Source organism: Heptranchias perlo, chromosome 23, assembly GCF_035084215.1.
Source record: "Heptranchias perlo isolate sHepPer1 chromosome 23, sHepPer1.hap1, whole genome shotgun sequence".
In the NCBI taxonomy this organism is placed as follows: domain Eukaryota; kingdom Metazoa; phylum Chordata; class Chondrichthyes; order Hexanchiformes; family Hexanchidae; genus Heptranchias; species Heptranchias perlo.
Genome location: NC_090347.1, coordinates 27,714,548 through 27,736,127, shown reverse-complemented (window position 1 = coordinate 27,736,127; position 21,580 = coordinate 27,714,548). Strand labels below are relative to the sequence as shown.

The 21,580-nt window shown below is 41.3% G+C and overlaps 1 protein-coding gene across 11 annotated transcripts in view; it reads left to right on the top strand.

Annotated features, from left to right (window-relative positions):
• Nucleotides 1-21,580, top strand: part of arhgap44a (Rho GTPase activating protein 44a) — a 290,103-nt gene that overhangs the window by 191,458 nt on the left and 77,065 nt on the right. The gene's annotated exons all lie outside the window — the stretch shown is intronic.

The following is a 21,580-nucleotide window of genomic DNA, read 5'->3' as shown; positions in this document are numbered from 1 at the left end:
CGACAAAGGGTACTCTGTTGGTTGCGTCCCGTGTTAGTCTCCTGAGGAGGTCTATGCGATTTTTTGCTGTGGCCCGTCGGAACTGTCGATCGATGAGTCGAGCGTCATATCCCGTTCTTACTAGGACGCTCGACTCATCGATCGACAGTTCCGACGGGCCACAGCAAAAAATCGCATAGACCTCCTCAGGAGACTAACACGGGACGCAACCAACAGAGTACCCTTTGTCGTCCAGTACTTCCCCGGAGCGGAGAAACTACGCCATGTTCTCCGCAGCCTTCAACATGTCATCAATGAGGACAAACACCTCGCTATGGCCATCCCCACACCTCCACTACTCGCCTTTAAACAGCCACCCAACCTCAAACAGACCATCGTTCGCAGCAAACTACCTAGCTTTCAAGAGAACAGCGTCCACGACGCCACACAACCCTGCCACGGTAACCTCTGCAAGACATGCCAGATCATCGACACAGATACCACCATCACACGAGATGACACCACCCACCAGGTGCATGGTTCATACTCCTGTGACTCGGCCAACGTTGTCTACCTCATACGTTGCAGGAAAGGATGCCCCAGAGCATGGTACATTGGCGAGACCATGCAGACGCTGCGACAACGGATGAACGGACACCGCGCAACAATCGCCAAACAGGAGGGTTCCCTCCCAGTCGGGGAACACTTCAGCAGTCATGGACATTCATCCACCGACCTTCGGGTAAGCGTACTCCAAGGCGGCCTTCGAGACACACGACAACGCAAAATCGTCGAGCAGAAATTGATAGCCAAGTTCCGCACCCATGAGGACGGCCTCAACCGGGATCTTGGGTTCATGTCACGCTACACGTTACCCCACCAGCGAACAAATGTTATCTGTTTTTAATATAATGGGTCATTTGCTGGCTCTCTCTGCCTCTCTCTTCTGCCTCTCTCTGTGTTTTTTTTTCTCTGTTTTTTTTCCCTGTTTGTTTTTTTGTTGAATGTGTATTCGGGGGTTCTGCAGGTGACACCTCTCTGTCTGAACACGGTGATTGCCTTGGCAACGGGCAGTTGCAGGGGCAGTCTGTAAACACCATGTATTGTTCAATATGTATAAATGCGTAGGCTTCAAGGAGCTCTTGAAACATTTGCCTGAGGAAGGAGAAAATCTCCGAAAGCTTGTGAATTTAAAATAAAATTGCTGGACTATAACTTGGTGTTGTAAAATTGTTTACAATTGTCAACCCCAGTCCATCACCGGCATCTCCACATCATTGCTACAATTATACAGGGCTTTGGTGAGACCACATCTGGAGCACTGTGTACAGTTTTGGTTTCCTTACCTAAGGAAGGATATACTTGTCTTAGAGGCGGTCTGACGAAGATTCACTAGATTTATTCCTGGGATGAGAGGGTTGTCCTATGATGAGAGGTTGAGTAAAATGGGCCTATACTCTCTGGAGTTTGGAAGACTGAGCGGTGATCTCATTGAAACATTTAAGATTCTGAGGGGGCTTGACAGGGTAGATGCTGAGAGGTTGTTTCCCCCAGCTGGAGAGTCTAGAACGAGGGGACATAGTCTCAGGATAAGGGGTCGGCCGTTTAAGACTGAGATGAGGAATTTCTTCACTCAGAGGGGGTTGTGACTCTTTGGAATTTTCTACCCCAGAGGGCTGTGGATGCTGAGTCATTGAGTATATTCAAGGCTGAGATCGATAGATTTTTGGACTCTAGGGGAATCAAGGGATATGGGGATCGGGTGGGAAAGTGGAGTTGAGGTCGAAGATCAGCCATGATCTTATTGAATGGCGGAGCAGGCTCGAGGGGCCGTATGGCCTACTCGTACTCCTATTTCTTATGTTTACAACTGACAAGTGATTCACATACCACCATATTTGTAACGGTGCTGCAGGGGGTTTACTATCACATTGCACAGTCAACAATCAGCGATTCATAATGGAATTTATCCTTCAATGATGCAGCGAATGCTATTTAAGTTGAACTTTGATTTAGTGAAACTCATGTTACAGTAAAATTACTACCCGTGGAAAGTAAAAATCGGAGATACAGAGCTCGATTTTCAAATGAAACTCCGGGAGCATTGGGGGTGGGGGTGGGTGGGGGCAGCGAAAATTGGCAAAATCCAGAGAAGGTAAGGAACCCGGCTCCAACCCGCCGAATTCCACGTCTCACACAGACGCATCTGTGTGCACACGGGGTTCTGGAATCCGGAAGTCGTGCTGGCAGTTAAAGCCGGCGGGGTGATATTTAAAGAAGCAAATGTATCTCATGGAAGTACTTAAGGTACTTTATTTGTTACAGAGTAGGTAGTTAAAACGGGCGGCTTTCCCACGGCTTCCAATTCATGTCTGGTGAAACCAGGTGTGAAGGGCCGGATCAGGCAACAAGAAACTAAATTAATTAAATAAAATAACATTTCACAAAGTTTAAAAAAAATAAAGCTACCTATCAAACGATTTCACTTGCACCTCCCTGCTCCGATGTCTCACCCCCCGATGTCTCCCCCCCCCGACGATGTCCGATGTCCCCCCCCCCCTATCTACGTCCCCCCCTCCGATCTTTGTGTTCCCCCCCACTCTCTGTTCCAGCACCGGATGACGTCTCTCTCTCTCTCCCCCCCCTTCCCCCCCCCCCCCCCCCCACCTCGGCTGCCATCAATTACTTCGCGATCGCGTGGGGAAGGGTAAGATTTTATTATCCAGGTTTGCCACGCGCCCACTGACTTCCCCCCCCCCACCCCGGCTGCCATCTGGCCACCATTTGAAAATCGAGCTCATATAATCTTGTGCTGTTAAACCCACATGGAGTGTGGTCTGAGTGTGGCCTAGAACATTGAATTTAGTATCTTAATTGCTAAGTACACCTGCTCTATCTGCATGTTGATTTATTTCAGTTTCACTTTTACAAAGCTGTTGGAAGTGGGCACTAGCCTTCTGAAAATTAGATCGTCAGATTCACAACCTGAAGTAGCAAGAATGATGCATCTTCTTTGAATTAGAATTTTTGAATCACTCTTTGACTTTGCACCTTCAGTTTTACTCCATCTGAATGTAAACCTGATGATCTCTCTATTTGAACCAAATATCTATGGACCCCGATCTAGTGAACCTCTTGATATCGTTAATATCTCTGTGCCAACCAGATTTCCCTATAAAAGCCATCCGTGGGATAATTTTTAACCCTGTCTAGCAGATCTCCCATGGCAACGGAATGTTGGCTTTTATTGCTAGGGGGATAGAATATAAAAACAGGGAGGTATTGCTGCAGTTATATAAGGTATTGGTGAGATCGCACCTGGAATACTGCATACAGTTTTGGTCTCCATACTTAAGAAAAGACATACTTGCTCTCGAGGCAGTACAAAGAAGGTTCACTCGGTTAATCCCGGGGATGAGGGGGCGGACATATGAGGAGAGGTTGAGTAGATTGGGAACTCTACTCATTGGAGTTCAGAAGAATGAGAGGCGATCTTATTGAAACATATAAGATTGTGAAGGGGCTTGATCGGGTGGATGCGGTAAGGATGTTCCCAAGGATGGGTGAAACTAGAACTAGGGGGCATAATCTTAGAATAAGGGGCTGCTGTTTCAAAACTGAGATGAGGAGAAACTTCTTCACTCAGAGGGTAGTAGGTCTGTGGAATTTGCTGCCCCAGGAAGCTGTGGAAGCTACATCATTAAATTTAAAACAGAAATAGACAGTTTCCGAGAAGTAAAGGGAATTAGGGGTTACGGGGAGCGGGCAGGAAATTGGACATGAATTTAGATTTGAGGTTAGGATCAGATCAGCCATGATCTTATTGAATGGTGGAGCAGGCTCGAGGGGCCGATTGGCCTACTCCTGCTCCTATTTCTTATGTTCTTATGTTCTTATGTAAATCCAAAGCAAAATACTGTGGATGCTGGAAATCTGGAATAAAAACAGAAAATGCTGGAAATACTCAGCAAATCAGACAGCATCTGTGGAGAGAGAAACAGAGTTAACATTTCATGTCGATGACTCTTTGTCAGTTCTGATGAAAGGTCATCAACCTGAAACGTTAACTCTGTTTCTTTCTCCACAGATGCTGCCTGACCTGCTGAGATCTCCCATGGCATTGCTCATGGTGAGTTGAGGATGCCCTGTTTTAAATGCAAGTTGTTGTTTATAACAGTAGGGGTTTTGTCGGAACCTCCTGTGACACACACAAGAATTTTTCTAACCAAAACGGGGCTTTTCAAAAACAAGTAAGCCAAGAAAATAAAGGTAAATAGGGCCATTAAACATTAGAGAGCCCAGGATAAAAACAGAAAACAAAAGTAGGTCAATAAAAAAAATGACCGAGTCCAGCAAAAACAGAAGATAATAAGGCCATTAAATATTAAAGAGAGTGCACGGAAAAATACAAAAGAGCAGAACGAGGTAATTTAAAAAGAGAGATCCCTTGAAAAACAGGGTCATTAAAAAAAAGAGCAGGAGCAGGTGCCTGCTGCTTGGGGCAGGGGCAGAAGATAGAAGCAGTGGGAGGGGGGCTGGCAGGTATTTTTTTGGGGTAGAGTGAGAGCTAGAAGCATGCAGAGCGAGTCAGTCAGGGACAACCTGGAGTGGAGAAGGAGGGAGTGAGGCTGGCAAGCATTAGCACAGCACAGCCACAAGGATTATCAGGGCCTTCTGGGCATTGGGAAGAAGTGGGTGTGAACAAAAGGTGTGCAAAGTGGAGTTGAGCCAGTGTTGTTTCACTCAGGAATGCAGCGTGACGTCATCTACATATACTTTAAATCCATTTTAGTTCATAAAAAGATGGGCTACTTATAGTTCTTGATGTGCTGTGTGAACAGACTGTAGATCTGTCGGTACCAAAAGCAGATGTGGGAGACCTGATGGGAAGGTGTATCAGCACCACCTAGTGTCCAGAGGTCTGCAAGACTTTTATTAAAGAAGCATGTTAGGCAAATGTTGGCGTACACTTAACATTGAGAAATGTTGACGCCTTGTAAATGTTGACATGCAAACCTTTGCTCAAAAACCATGAGACAGGAAGTAAAGGGTAACATGTCGAGGAAATGTGTATCATATGCAAGACTTTTAATTTAGATAGATAGACAGACAGACAAAAAGATATAGATCATTTTATGGGAGTTTGCAGCTCCAATATACTAATGAGAACTTTGACTTTTTATATTGGTAGAAACAATATAGTTTGTGTAATTTCTAATAAACAAAATTGGTGGTAACGGAAACTGTGTAAAAAAAAATCAAATTTCTTAAATTAATTTCTACCTGTTTTATTGTTATGTTCATTGCTGAATTAAACCCAGCTGTTGTGCCTTTTCCTCAACCTATCAGGCTTTGACTGGTTGTTCATCTGTTTGACAACAGACTTAGATTGTCCTCCTCGGGATGGAGTTCTGTCAGGCAGGAACTCCCATCCAAATCTGAACCATTTCCCTAAGTCGGGGATCATTCACTTTGCACAGAGGGATTCTCGCTGCCAAGTGGGAGCCAGCCAGTGTGAAGAGCAGATTCGCAACAGTGCTGCACCAGAAGAGGTAGTGAGGGACCTTAATGGGGCAGAAGTGCCCCAAATACGGCATTAAGGCTCCCGCTGAAGGCCTTGGCTAAGATCAAGACCTTCAGCAGCTAAGTGCTGGGCCCGTATTAGAGGGTGAGGAGGCCCCTACAAGGCCCTGTTCCCCCAGTGCCCATTGAGGGACCTCGGGGCCTTTAACTCTGCTTCCTGGGGTCTACTACAACTTTCTACATCAGCCTTGGTAAGCAACAGTGAGTGAGGTAGATGAGAGGGAAATTTCCAGGGATCCAGGAGCAGGGAGGGAAGAAGCAGGCAGGAGGGATCTGAGTAGGGACGGGGAAGGGAAATCCCGTTCTGGGCATTGAGGCAGCAGTAGGTTTTACTGCGCGAATTTTCCCTCATTCTGCGCCATCATCCTGCCCGATTTCAGATGGGATCATGAATGTGAATCCAGTCCCATGGTTTCCTTTTCAAGTAAATCTATTTAATGAAGAACCTTAAAGAGTGAAATATGAACACTTACTAATGGAACCGGAATCCAGTGATCTGCCTGCGTCCTCTAAATGAAGGAACAAATGAAATATTTTAAAATTTTGACAAACTGATATATAAAAAAAATACAGACAAATACACAGCTGTCATACCTTGAAATGTAAGTCTTGACAGACAAGTGCTTACAAGTATACTGAAACGAGCTGTGTTATCTGAATTATAGCTCTGAATATTTTGTGACCTGGTATCAGAAGAATAACCCACTTACATAACTGAATTCAGCGTAGCCTTCATGTAATTTTACACATAGTGCTTCAACTGTTGAAGAATGATAGCTCTGTCAAGGTCAGCTAGAGTAAATTGAAAGGCAGCTTGTGCTATATGCAGCATCAGCTTTTGTGGCTTTTATTTCCTTTTTCTTATTTTAAGAGTGCTGATGGTCCAACAGATTGTCAAGATAGGGGAGGGGGGACATCAATGGAACTCCACAAACGTTGTTACTGTAGACAATGTATACACCTGATGGGTGTTTCTAGCAGCAGACCTGCCGCAAGACGCTGGTGGACATAATTCACTCAAGCCAATGTTTGATTTGTACAGTCGATATCCCTCTAATGAATGCATATTTATTTTTGTTTTAACTAGAAACAAAAAGTCAGCCATTTCTCATCTTTGCCCACCAAAGAATTTGACTAATTGAATATGTTTAGTTGTAAATCCCTCTTGTGTGATGGGTTTGAAAGGATTTTTTTTCCCCTCAGGTGATATAAATGCGGTTCATGGAGTTGTGCCCATGACTCTGCTTTTCTTTAACCCATTTACTGTTGCATTCAATGTTCAGATGAATCTGAAGACCATACTCCTATCGGTGACCCAAACCTTTCACTTGAATGTGACAGTTGAAGTGCTGATAGGTGTGTGATCATTCTGTGGGTGAGAGGATGAATTTAGAACTAACGTGGCAGCTGTAAATTCACCTTGTAGAATTATAGAAAATTTACAGCACAGAAGGAGGCCGTTCGACTCATCATGTCCGCACCGGCAGACACGATGTATTCAGTAAGATGGATATGCTTTTTAATAAAGAGATAACTTCATTCAGAATTTGTACAGCATGGGTAAGACAGATCGTGTAAATAAGACTACTTCATTATGTTTGCAGCCCAGATTATAAACAGTTACATTATGAATCATGTCCAATTAAACTACGACAGTAAATGTTTGTAGGCTTTTCCCTAAATTGAAGCAATCAAGATTTGACCTTTCTTCATTATAGTAATACAATTATCTTCAACTGTTTAATCCAGGTGCCTGTTTACTGATATTTTAAGAGCTCTTCCAGCAAGTATTCCTTCAAATGATTGGCATTTTCTTGCTTTTTTAATAGCAAATAGGCTATTTAAAGAACAGTGTGGGCATCTAGATGAAAATGTTCATCTTCGAACCTTGCAAAGAGATCCAATTTCACACTCATGAGGCTACTTCAATGTCTGATTAAAAAAAATGAAATGACAAGAGTGAAAATTCACTTTAAGGGCTGGGAGTTGCCATTAGTTAATACAGTGAATACCTTGGAAACCCAACAAGAACATGGGAAACGGTGCAGAAAGTTTACTTTTGATTATTACATTTGTACTTCTTTTCTTGCTACTTCTGTTGCTGAACTCAGACTTGGCCCAGTTCCCCATTCCAGATAAATGACTCTATTCACCTCTCCCGAGGACACTTTGGGAAATGAGTTGGACTCATTCTGTCGCTCGCCCTGTGCTGTGATATATTGAAATGTAGCTTCCTGACTGGTGCTTGATAATTTATGGGGCTTCAGGAATAGACCAAAAACAGATCCTGTTTGACATCTTTCAAAACCATCAAAGTGAAAATCTTTTAAAATCCAAAATGCATTTAAATCTTTACAATGTATATGATAGCCTGGCATTCCACTGCAGGAAAATAAATTTGTAATATCCTCATCAGTATGTGGCTGAAAAAACTGCAGTGTTTTGAATTTATTTTAATTATGCTCGTAAAGGTGAGGGATGTTTGTGGTCGGCAATGGAACTCATCCATTTCAGGCATCGAGTGTCAGTATCAAGTGCTCTCAGGTCAGATAAAGTACTTCTGCTTTGCCCCAGGGGAGTGCCTCAGCCCTGATCTCATGAAAGCACCCTGTAACTACACCAATGTGACACTCTTTCCACTTCCTACCCCAGCCATTGTGTGGCCTATCTAAGTGAGATTGGCAATTAGTGCCAAATTAGGGACAGTTTTGTGCTTTAGGTAAGATATGACCTCCCAGCAGGAAAGTTGGTGAAAGCATTTTGGGTAGAAAATTGTAATTGTTATAATAAGGCAACAAAATAATAATTGCCAAGTAGATAGCAAGTTGTTTTGAAAAAACAAGAGAATCACTGAAAGAAGATGCAATCCAGGTCTTTAAACAAAAGGAGCACCACAGAAAAATTATCTCATCCAGAAGTGATTGAGCTGCATAAGAGCTCAGAGTAAGAAACGATCATTTGCCCCATCATATCCATCCCATCCAGAGTCCATGTATGATTATTCTATCATCCAGAGTCCATGTATGATAGTCATAAGGAGAGGAGGCAGAGAGTAGTGGTGAACGGATGTTTTTCTGACTGGAGGAAGTATGCAGTGGGGTCCTCGATGGGCCAGTATTAAGGCCATTGCTTTTCTTATATATAAATGACCTGAACTTGGGTATAGGGAGTACAATTTTCAAGTTTGCGGATGATAAAAAAACTTGGCAACATAGTAAATAGTGAGCAGGTTAGTAGCAGACTTCAGGAGGACATAGACAGACGGGTGAAATAGGCAGGCACATGGCAATTTAATGCGGAAAAGTGTGAAATGATGCACTTTGGGAGGAACAACATGGAGAGGCAGTATAATCTAAATGGTACTATTTTGAGGAGGGTATAAGAGCAGAGGGACCTGGGGATGCATATTCACAAATCTTTGAAGGTGGCAGGGCAAGTTGATGAAGAGGGTAAGAAAGCATATGGGATACTTGGCTTTGTACATAGGGGCATTGAATACAAAAACAAAGAAGTCATGCTAAACCTTTACAAATCACTGGTTAGACCTCAGTTGAAGTATTATGTACAATTCTGGGCACCACACTTTGGGAAGAACGTCAAGGCCTTAGAGAAGGTCCAGAAGAGGATTACCGGGATGATACCAGGGATGAGGGTCTTCAGTTATGTGGAGAGATTGGAGAAGCTGGGATTGTTTTCCTTAGAGCAGAGAAGGTTAGTGGGAGACCTATTCGAGGTATTCAAAATTATGATGGTTTTGATATAGCAAGTAGGGAGAAACTGTTTTCTCTGGCAAGTGGGTCGGTAACCAGAGGTCACAGATTTAAAATAATTGGCAAAAGAACTAGAGGGGAAATGAGGAGAAATGTTTTCACGCACAGGGTTGTTAAGATCTGGAATGCGTTACCTGAAAGAGTGGTGGAAGCACATTCCATAGGAACTTTCAAAAGGCAATTGGACATGTACTTGAAGATGACAAATTTGCAGGATTATGGAGAGAAAGCTAGGGTGTGGGACTAAATTAGATGGCTCTTTCAAAGAGCTGGCACAGGCACAATGGGCCGAATGGCCTCCTTCTGTGCTGTATGATTCTATGACTTCCCTCCCACACCATTTGTTGAATGGAACATTAAATTCCTTTCCCTAAAGAACAAAATAACTTGTTCCATAGTAGTGCGCTTAGTTTAATGCATTTAATTTGTATAAAAAGCTGACCTGGTCATATCTATGGTTTACCCTTTGGAGCTGATTTTCAACTAAGTGGAGCCCATTTTTGTCAGTTTGGCCCCACTTCCAAAATGGACAGAGATCTGGGGACCAAAAGGAGAAAAGAAAGCAAAAATATTTAAAGTTTTTTTTGAATGAGAAAGGTCTAGAGTGGAGCCAATTAGATAAACATAAAATAAGACTAAAGAGAAAATAGGGTAAAATGAAAGACTGAAGGAACAGAAGGAGTGTTTTAAATTTTGGAATTTTTAATTGCAAGAGTATTTGAAATTATTTTGTAACATAGGATCAAATAATGAATCTATTGCTGACATTTGAGGGTTTTTTTATTATTGTAATTTTAGGGGTTTGTTCAGTGTCACAGTGTGTGAGCTGAACATGTAAATACCCAGCCTGGGGAGCTGATAGCAGGACCAAGGGCTAAAATTCTAAAAGCCAGTTATTTAACTTAAAAATGAGAGGACCTGTTAGAAGTGAGAATGGAGGTGAGAAGAACTTTTTTTGCCCACAAAATAGTGGATATATAGAATGTACTCTCATCAAAACTGTTAATTTCAAGTCAAATAACTTTCTTGTAAAAAAGCATTTGATAAATACGTGGCAAAGAACATTGACAAAAGACTATAAGGGAAAACATAGATACATATAATCAAATACTGCATGACTCTAGTCTTGTTGGGACTATGGAAAGGGCATATGTGGATTGCAATTAGTCAGGGTTAAATGATATAGATTGTAATGTTAGATTGATACTTATTACTTTTTGAGATCGGGGCAAAGTTTCACCAAATATTATCATCTTGGAAATTTTATCTGTGGTCCTTCATTTCCCTTGGGAGATTGAATATTTTGGCAAGAATCCGTTTGTGCATATGATATAAGGGGAAGATTTCCTTTATGTACCATATATAACAAAATCACAGACCTGTTTACTTGTTATGACTTCTCAATATATAGCCCTGTGTATAGAAGTAATCTTCCCTTCTAGTCTGTTTGAAGGAGTGTGCTTGATGAACCAAACAGCTTTTCAATCCATTCTTTATATTCAGTTATATATTTAAACCCATATGCACCTTCTTCTTACCGTCTACTGATATCTCCTCTCACATAAACTGTTGTGTTCAGTCTGTCACAAAATGTTGTCAGATATAGAAATGTTGTGCATCAATCACCTGTAACCTAACTTGTCGTTCCTTAAAATCCATGGCCTCGATATTAACCCTCCCATGACGGGCGGGAGAGATCCAGGTTAAAGACTTAAATACAGGGAACGCGCCCCCAACTCTCCGCGCATGCCGCCTTTCTTACAGTGGCGGATATCGGGGTGTCCGGTGGGACACTTAATTAACATATTTAAAATCGGGCTCCCATTGTGCAATTGGGAGCCCGATTTAGAATTCACTGCCGCTGCGCAGGTTTCCCAGGAGTCAGGAAACCTGGCAGCGAAAGGCAAGCGGGAGCTGTCTACTCCACAAGGTAAGTGCCATTCTCAATACTCCTTGTGGGCTAGGAGGAGCAGGAATGCACCCCCAGGCCTCTCAAGGAAACCGTCAGCCTCCCCTCTGCCTATCACGGCTTCTCTGTCCCCCCGCCGATCTTGGCCTCTCTCTCTCCCCCATTTCCAATCATCAACCTCCCCAACCCCCCCAGCTCCGATCGCCAACCTGCCCCCCTCCCAATTGCCAGGGACTGCTGCCTTCTGCCGCTGGTGTTCCCTCCCGGCTGTCAATTTGGTCAGCTGCTGGGTGGGAAACAGAACAAAAAATTGATAATGAGTTCCTGCCTCCGTGTCCCCGACCTTGCCAAGTGCTTCGGCCTGCCCCCAGCCTCTCCATCTCCCCGTAAATATTGGGGTCCGTGTTTTTCAAATTATCAACGCATGTGTTTTAGGCCATTTAGTCTAGCCATTATAGGCCGTTTCTTATCAGTGTTTAACTGGCCTGTGCCATGTCTCTACTTTAATGATCTACATTACCTGTGATTATGTGTCAGCATGGAAGTGTCAACTTTCTAATATTGTTCAGATGGACATTTTAGACATTACGGGAGAAGTAATGTTTGAAACTGAGTAAATCTCATTATATGATCAGATTGGAGGGATGCAGTACTAGGAAAATAGTTATTTATTTCTTCACATTACGCCCATTATTTCCTCCAGACATCAGGTCATTAGGCTGCCCATTCCCTCTCAAAACACAAACAAGATGCATCAATCCCCAATAAAGAGGAATATCAGGCAGCCATCCAGTGGTGCTTCTGAAATCAGTGAGAGCAGCATAGTTTGACTTATCCTCTAATCTTCCATCCACCCCCTCAGGCAGCTGAGAGCAGGAGCACATTGCGGTCAGAATTCCTCTAGTTGCAGTATGTAAATATGTTTAGAAGATTTTCTCTATTCACTCTTTCTAAAAGAAATGTTTACAATTTTGCTAGAAATACCAAACACAGGAAATCTTCACAAACATGTTAATGATATTGTTATTCTTCCTTCCCTGTGTTGGGAATTGTGGAGAATAATCTGCATCACACCATCCAGGGCGCAGCATATCCTTGGATAAGCAAGTTATATCACAAGGCTACATAAAACAATCCTTGATTGTAAAAAGAAAGTGTCAGAATAGAATTTCCAATTGGCAGTCACACTTGACCAAGAATATTTTTAAGGTCAGAACAACTACCAATTTGCATTGTCTTCCCATCATAAATGACCAGTGATAATGGTTACCAATTCAATCATTACAGCCCAACTAAACCAATGATTTTGGGACAGGGCAGCAATTGGCCTCAATCCGACCGACCACTTTTGAAACTGCACTGAGAAGCAGATCCCAAAGCTGTGATAAAGCACCAGCTGCACAGAAGAGAAGTAGCAAGTACAAAGTCTCACATTATTGCAGTGAAGCTCACTAAGTATTGAGGGGGAAAGTGCCATCTGTGTGTGTGAAGTGAAAAAAAAATGTGCACTGCTCCATTTAATTAGTTATGAAATCTCTTTTTTTTTCTCTCAATGGCTCTTGTTGACAACATTTTGACCTTGGCCAGGATATTTCTGGATCCTGGGATGTCCTTGATTCTAAATGACAGGCAAAGCTTAAGGCTGCTAGGGCTCAGCAGATGACTTCTGGATGAGAAATGCCACACATATCATGATCTCCATAGTTATGCCTTTAATAATGGATACCTGGAAGTTAGTAAGTTTGTAACCTAATTGACAGGATCAGATGATATCATAAACCACAAGAGCAAAGCTGAAGTTCTTTTTAGTGATCAACTGAGTCATTAATTCAGTGACTTCTTTTTGTGAGGGAGAGGGGAATATTCATTTTTGGGCTTACATTTTCTGGAGGCAGAGGCTGTTGATCCTGACGCTGAATGATGTTTGTTCCCTGCCGTTAAGATACGATGACTTTCACACTGTGGAATCAATTGACATAATTACTTGGAAGCTTATACGGATATAATTCGAGGTTGATTACTGGGAAATTACATAGCCAACAATTTTTTTTTAAATTATTTACAATCTTGATGAGGAAGAGGTAAAATGAATGTATGACTCTTCAGTTCAGGCTGTATCTTCTTTGGCTGTTATAAGTTCTGTGTAACACTAGTGAAAGCTGAAAACTAGCATTCTTTAGAAAAAATAAAATGATGTAGGTCACAAAGATGGCAGCAGATGGTGTTCAAAGTAACAAAACCCTGAATCAAAATGCAAGGCATTTTAAAATAAAACAATCCATTGAAAGTACTCACTAGGTGGTATAATGCAAAATCACACTCAAATGTTTTGTTAAAAAATAGTCTGAGAATAATTTAACTATCACCAATATGTGAGCATTTTGGAAAGAAGTTGGCAAGTGTCTAAGTGGTCACCTATGCCAAGTGTTCCAGCTGTGCCTCTCATGTCATCTGTGCTGATTTAAACTCTACCCACTGTGCCATATTTTGCAAATTGTACTGGAGCCACCTGTGCAGATTTGCCAAAGCTAGCATTCTGGCCATGAAGTCACAGTTATTGCCGCACAAAGAAACTATAGACTGCATTTTATCACAATCCTGACAATCTTTTGGCCTGCTATTACATTTGGTTTCTTAAGAGCAGCTGCTTTTAGTGCTACCAAAACACAAGGGTGATTATATATTGTGGCCTGAGTGATCTCCTTTGAGACTCGTATTCAAGCATACCTATGTGGAGCTGATCTTATTTTGTTGTGGATAGGTTCATGATTAACAATTGACGATTTGCTCTGCATTTGTACTATTTAATGCATAATCAGTTCTTTGTTGCTTTGTTGTACTACATTTTGTTTAGCTTACAGTGATCTTTGAAAGCTTAATACTTGTGGTTACGGTACTGGACTTGCAACCCAGAGATTGTGAATTCAAATCCCGTAAAGGCAATTTATGAAATTGATTTCAATAAATCAGGTAATTTGTATGTTAGTACCAGGATAAAAATGACCATGAAAGCTGCTGGATTTTATTCACATAATCTGCATTGATTTTTGATTATAATAATAATAATCCACAAGTCCAAATGGCAAAGAAAGAAACTTTTGATCTTTGAAACTTATTTTAAGTGTCATTTTGATCCCTGGTTGCAGGCAATGCTGGCAAGACAGTATCCCTATTTGCACTTGTACAACTGGCTTGCTCCAACTTGGCTCTCAACATTAAGACTCAACCTTACAGAGAGGATTGATGAACCAGTTGGCGTTTTGCAACAGTCCAGCAGCTTTCATGGTCAAATTGTAGTAAAACAGAACAAAGAATTTATTGTAAATTAAATAATGTAATATGCAAAGATACTTGTAGAATAATTCAAATATACATGTTAAATAATAACATAAATAAAGAGAAGAAAAACTGGAAGAGGGCTTCAGATGAAATGTTAACTGAGCTGAAAATTGACTTGCAAATACAAAGCACTGTAGTAACGATAAATGGACATGGCTTTGTCTATAGCAAAACATTTTGCATTTATATAATGTCTTTAATGCAGCAAAATGTCCTAAGGCAGTGCACTGTTTGAGGTCAGGTACAATATTATAAAATTTATACAATAATACTTACAATATATATATATACAATATTATAAAATTTGCTGATGACACCAAGGTATATGGCCAGGAGACTAATATAGAGGAATATAATAGGATTCAGATGGATCTGGAAAAATGAAATAAGATAAATTTAGGATGTCAGTTGGAATTTAAAGTAATAGCACATTGGACGATGAAGTATGGAACATAATAATGGATGGGTACCCCTTAAAAAGATGTTAAAGGAAGATTCAGTATGATTATCAGTTACTCACTGAAAGCACTAAGTGTGAAGCTGTTATTCTAAAGGATATTTGGTTATTTTAATCTTGTAGAACACATTAATAAGGCCACGAATTAAAGAATGTATTAGGGCTCTCAGATTTACAGTGCTGAACCGGTTTCATTGGAGAAAAGATTTATATGGGATGTGATCTAGGTCATTAAGAGAGAACTCGCATTTATATAATACTTGATTATGTCTTTCAGGATGTCCCAAAGCATTTCACATTCAATGAATTAGTTGAAAGTACTTCCACTGTTGCTATGTCACAGACACAGCAGCCATTTTGTACACAGCAAGGTCCTGCAGAAAGTAAGAGATAAATGGTGGGAGTTGAGCGGAGAATGTTGGCTAAGACTTTGGGAGAAGCCCCTGTTCTTCAAAAAAAAATGCCACAGGATCTTTAACATCCATCTGAACAGGTGACAGGGCCACAGTTTAACATTTCATTTGAAGGATGGCACCTCTGACAATATAGCACTCAGCACTCCCTCAATACTGCACTGAAATGTCAACCTTCGTTATCAATGGGATTTGAATTCACAATACTCTGACTCAGAGGCAAGAGTGCCACCAACTGAGCCAAGCCAGCATTAAAATGGCAAGAGGCACAAATCATTTAGGCAGGTTAATTAATTTAAATGGTGCTGCAGAACCTGAAGACATAAGTGCTAAATGAATGAGCCTCAAGTGATGGTAGGGAGTAGAATTTTTTTCCCCAGATTAGTAGATATGTGAAATAGACTCCCATCAACAGCTGTTAATGTGCTGATTAATGCCCTTCAGAAAATAGTTGGATCAATATCTGGTTAAGCACAAAGTTCAAGGTTATATAGAGAAATGCAAACAGGTGCTCAGAAACTTGCAGAAAACTCTGGTTCCTTTATTGCTGGGACAATGGGAATATCTGTTGAATCAGGATTTGGTAATGTTGGTTGTATGTTTGAAATTATCTTCTGGGGTTTTGCTGTATTACCTTGGGAACATTTCATAGAGTTTTACATTCTTTGGAAGTTTTCCCTCTGGAGATTAAATAAATTGGGTAGAGTCAATGAGAGTGCAAACTTTTGTTTTATTCATTCTCAGGATGTGGGCATCATTGGCAAGGCTGGCATTTATTGCCCATCCCTACTTGCCCTTGAGAAGGCGACGGTGGGCCTTCTATACAATTGAGTGGCTTGCTAGGCCACTTAAGAGGGCAGTTAAGAGTTAACCATGTTGGTGTGAGACTGGAGACACATATAGGCATGGCTGGGTAAGGACAGTAGGTTTCCTTCCCTAAGAGACATTAGTGAACCGGTTTATTTTTTGCGACAATCTGACAGTTTCATGGTCACTTTTACTGGTACCAGCTTTTTATTTCCAGATTCTTTAAACTGAATTCAAATTCTCCAACTGCCATGGTGTTGGCCTCTGAATGACTAGTCCAGTAACATAATCAGTGTGCTACCATACCCTTAGACTGTAATATCTTCTGCTGATAGGGCTCCCTCCCATTCGACGTTTGTAAAACTCTTCCCCCCCCCCCCCCCCACCCCCTCCCAACGACTTACCTGAGTGGCAGTCAGGCAGCCTGGAGGCCACCCAATATTTGCCAATGAGCTGCTTCTGGACAGGACAGGGAGCTTGCTTTTAGCTGTAAAAAGTTACTGAATTTTGCAACAGTAACAGCAGGTGAATTGACAGGTGTCTTGTGACCTATATACCAGCCCACATGGAGACATACTTACAAAGATAGACAATCATTTTAACAAAACACAGTGCCAGCATTCCACTCATCATGTGGTTTAGACCATTTAGCCAGACTGCTACAGAGTGTTGCTTTTTAAGCAGATTGTCCAATTCTGTGGTCTCCAGCTTTTTTGACCCCTGCTGTCAGCGCAACCACAATCTCACAGCCTCAATAATGGCAGTGACGGTTTTATATTATAAACTGCATTGTTCATCCCCTTAGGTAACACTCATGAAGAATGATTTTTATAGGGCTATTTCCTCTTCCACTGTTGAAACCCAAAATTGTGTTCCTCTTCGCTACACATGACAGAAAATCTTGTACCAAATAGCAAATGTTCCGCTGGTAACCCCACTGCTATTGATGAACTGATCAATCAAAATGGTCTTCCACTTCCAGCTAAAACAACCACAGAGCTTTTTATTTTTGCTGCTTTAAAGGAATATCGCATCTTCTGTGACATTGCTGCAACACTACCTGCAGCAGGATCTTAATATGAGGTAGACCCTTACCCCATACCAAGAGACCTGTTTAAAGAAGGTTAAGGGAACTAGTGAGTCAACTAAATGTACTTAACTAAGTAAAAGAGACAGCCAGTTGAAAATTATGCGCAAGAAGGTGCCTATTGTAATACTGATTGAATATCTTGCTGCTTTCTCTGCCAAGTGGAAGCTGTGATCAAATCAGTTGCAAAATGTCATCAAATGGTTTACATTTAGGTGTAGAGTGTAAAGTTTTCTGATTCACAGTGCCCCATATGGAGTGGAAGTACTTAAGCTGGCTTATTCTCTGGCTGCAAAGAATAGGAAATTCCTTAGCTAAAGAGGTTTTGCACCTGGCCCATTGTTATAGTATTTCAAGAGCAGAAATAAATATTTATCATGAGATATGAAAGGAAGCTTCTATAAATTACTTACTTATATAACTATATTTATTATACTCACAACAATGGCTTGGCTCACAGTCTACAGAGATTATCAGCCCTATTGGTACCTTACCCACCCACCCCCACATGCGGCTATCATTCTTGTTTCACCCTGGACAGTGAGTGTTGCCAGGCTATTTAATTATGTGAGGCATCTCAACTGAGTCTGATCCCTTTTTCAGCCAATGTCCACACTTGTAATTCTAACCCTGGTGTTGTTAGATAACGATAAGGAACCAGAACCATTCTGTTAACTGTGGAAGCTGTTTGACTATTTGCTGCCACTTCATTTGGGATTGGTGCATACAAACAAGGTAGAGCTGAGTATTGATGACTAAACCTGAATTTTGGTATTAAATTCAGGTTTAGATCTTTGATTTGAGGTTAGTTGGGTCGATTTTTGCTGCCATTTTTGGGTAGACGCGGGGCAGTAGTGTAATGAAAATCATACTGCCCCATTCCCGCCAATGACAGAAATATGATTTAAATATATTATGAAGAGACAAAGAGAATCATTTGCAATGAACACAGAAACTCATCCAACAACAGAACGTCCCTAATTGATACTCCGATCAGAATGTACGCTGCCTGTGACTGACTTAAATAGTCAACTCAAAGAAAGTCAGGCATTTTATCTGCGTTGTCATTAGCAGCTTGAAATTTGCAACAACCTTCCAATCTGCAAACCTCACCAAAGAACAGTTAAACGCTGACTTCACCCTGTGATTACTTACAATTAATTAGTTTGTGTGGTCTTAAAGGAACACAGCTTGCCCTTAGCTGTAGAATAATACAAAATAGGCCACATCTTGCAAATCCAGCAAGTTCTTGAAGATAACGGGGAGGCTAAGGTGGAGATGCCGTTTGTGCGAAGCGAAAGCAGAGTGGCGTAAATCGACCAGCAAGTTCTGGAGATTCGCAGCCCGTGGTGCATCTCTTCATCCCCTGAACTTGCTGGCTGATTTGCGCATTAATAACGGTGTGCATCGATAACACACTGTTATTTTTCCAGGAAGATTTGGCCCATTATATTTGATAGCATAGTATTTCTCCTTATAAGACAGCATATCCTTGGCAAAGCAATGCTAGTTCTTCTACATGTATTAAAAATCTAGGGGTTATTTTCAACCACCACCTGGGTGGTGACCTGGCGGAGTGAATCATCCGTGCCTGGTAGAACCCACCTGATTTTTATTCCATTGAAATGAGGCGGCGAAGTTTGAAAATTACTCCCCTGTGTGCTCCACCTGTCAACCTTTTCCATTCGAAATTCCTGTTTTTTTTTTATTCGTTCATGGGATGTGGGCGTCACTGGCAAGGCCAGCATTTATTGCCCATTCCTAATTGGCCTTGAGAAGGTGGCGGTGAGCCGCCTTCTTGAACCACTGCAGTTCGTGTGGTGAAGGTTCTCCCACAGTGCTGTTAGGTAGACTGTGTCTACAATTATAATGGAAACTGCCTACTTAAATTTGTCACTCTTCAATTACACCCTCATGCTAGTGATGGTAAGAGTCTAATTAGAGTGTGACAAGTTTATCCGGGCAGTTTCTGCCCAGATAAACTTGTCACACTCTAATTAGACTCTTACCATCACTAGCATGAGGGTGTAATTGAAGAGTGACAAATTTATGTAGGCAGTTTCCATTATAAATGTGGACACGGAATTTATAATGGAAATATCAAAATGAGGACAGAATGTTTTGCCTTTAAAATGGAGTTTGAACGATGTCTGCATGCAGTTACCCCTCACCTGAAAGCCAAACTGGGTCTGTGCAGTGCCACAGGAGAGTGGTGTGTGTGTGTGTGTGTGTATATATTTTCTTATGTTTATATAAAATAAACAGTGCAGCTAGTGTGCATTGTGTCTTTGCCAAGCCAGTCTAAATGCAAATATCAGCACCACGCTTGCTTGCAGTTGGCTCGAATTTTCATAATCTGCAACAAATCAGAACTCAACAGGCAGAGAGTATATAAGTAAAAGTGACCATGAAGCTGTAGGATTATCGTAAAATCCCATCTATTTCACTAATGCCCTTGAGGAAAGGAAACCTGCCGTCTTTACTCGGTTATCCAAAAGGAATTGCAAACTACACCTCTGTCCTTCACGCTGCAGATATCACGCGCTGATACAGATACTAAATTATCTTAAAAAAGGACAAAGAAATGTCAGACATTTCATCCTAGATTCTCTTGAGTTGAATCCCAAAATGAACAAGCAATTTATTAATTATTCATTGAGTTCAACAGTTTACAAGCAACTACAGGTACTATACTTGGATTCCCACATAGTACTTGAGCAATGGCTTTAAAGGGGAAGGTTAGTTTAGAAGTTAAAAATTAACAGATTACTGGTAATCATGCCAAGGGAAATCTTCAAGTAATCATTTTTTAAATGGTATGGGGGGTGTTTCTTAACATTTGGATGAAATTTATAAGCAATTAAAGCTTCATTTTTGCAGCTTATGTTATCCAAAGCTCTCTTGTGGGTAACACCGCTAGTTCAATTCCATCCTATCTCTTGTTCTCCATGTAATATACAGTCAGTGCATTATTTGCCCATATAATTTATACTGTGTGTGTTATTCCCTACTATTCTGTTAAAAACTATATTATTCTGCTGTCCTTCAGGTCAAACATATGTCGACCAGTGTTGCATATTTATAGCCACATCAAATCCGCAGTGCTCCTCTTGATGCTACCATTGCATCAAATGAATCAACTTTAAATACAGAAAATGTGACTGAAAAACAAGTACTAGCTCAGGGTATTTGCTGGAATTATAACGTTCATTAGCCAGCTTGTTTCCCACCCCAGAAAAACAGAAGCTGGAGATTGTATGGTGCAGTCGGTTAGGACACCGTCCTCTTATCTCTGAATTCAACTAAGCAAAGCTGTTTGTGTCACAAATTGCATGTACATCTGCTGCTATGGTGACACAGACCTTGGAGATTTGTAATACAGCGCCAAGGCTGAAAGTGGGGGACAACTTCCAATCCACGCAGCTCCCACGCTGGGATTTGATTCTCAAGCTCAGGAGCAGTGTAATGAGGAGGCTCCTGACCTCTGCACAGTGCATACCAACTGGGGCTGGGAATATCAGTCAAGAAATTGTCACTGGGTTACTCTCACTTGCCACTCAGCATCCAGCCAAGAGCAGCACTGATGTTGGCAGCCTGGGGACAGATTGACTGCACTGTGACTCAGCTGAGCAGCTGAGTGGTATGGGAGCATCGAACAAGAAAGTACATCTGAGGGACAAACACAGGGTAGACTACTATGGTTTATTCAGATTTTTGTGCACACCCTTTCCTGCCCCAGCTGTTCTCCTGCACACGTGCGTGTAAAGGGATAAAGCTTCTTGCAGTCATTTATTTTGCTTTTCTTTAAATAATCAACATTTATTATTGTTGTAAGTTTTTGTCTATCTATTCTCAGAGTGAAAAGTGTTGCGAGAAATCAGTGATTATGTGTGGAGTGCAGAATGTTTTTTATTTTTTTCAAACTGAGACGCAGAGCTTTAGCAGCCTTTGCTGATTCAGTTAAAGCATGAAGTTTGAACCAGATGAGGAATTTATTTTTAATCTGCTTCAAATTACCTGTGGTTGATCAACTTTATAAAAGAAGCTGATGGGCAGCTTCCTAAAGGAACTGAATTGAAGGGATTGGTTTTATTTAGAGGGAAAAAAAATTACCATGGAAGGTAACTTGGATTGAAGTAAGTTTGTTAGAAAGCAATTATGACAAAAGTGTGCAATAAAATGGCATTCTGTAAGGGCCACATGTAAGTGGCATGCCTGTTTGGGAACAATTCAAGA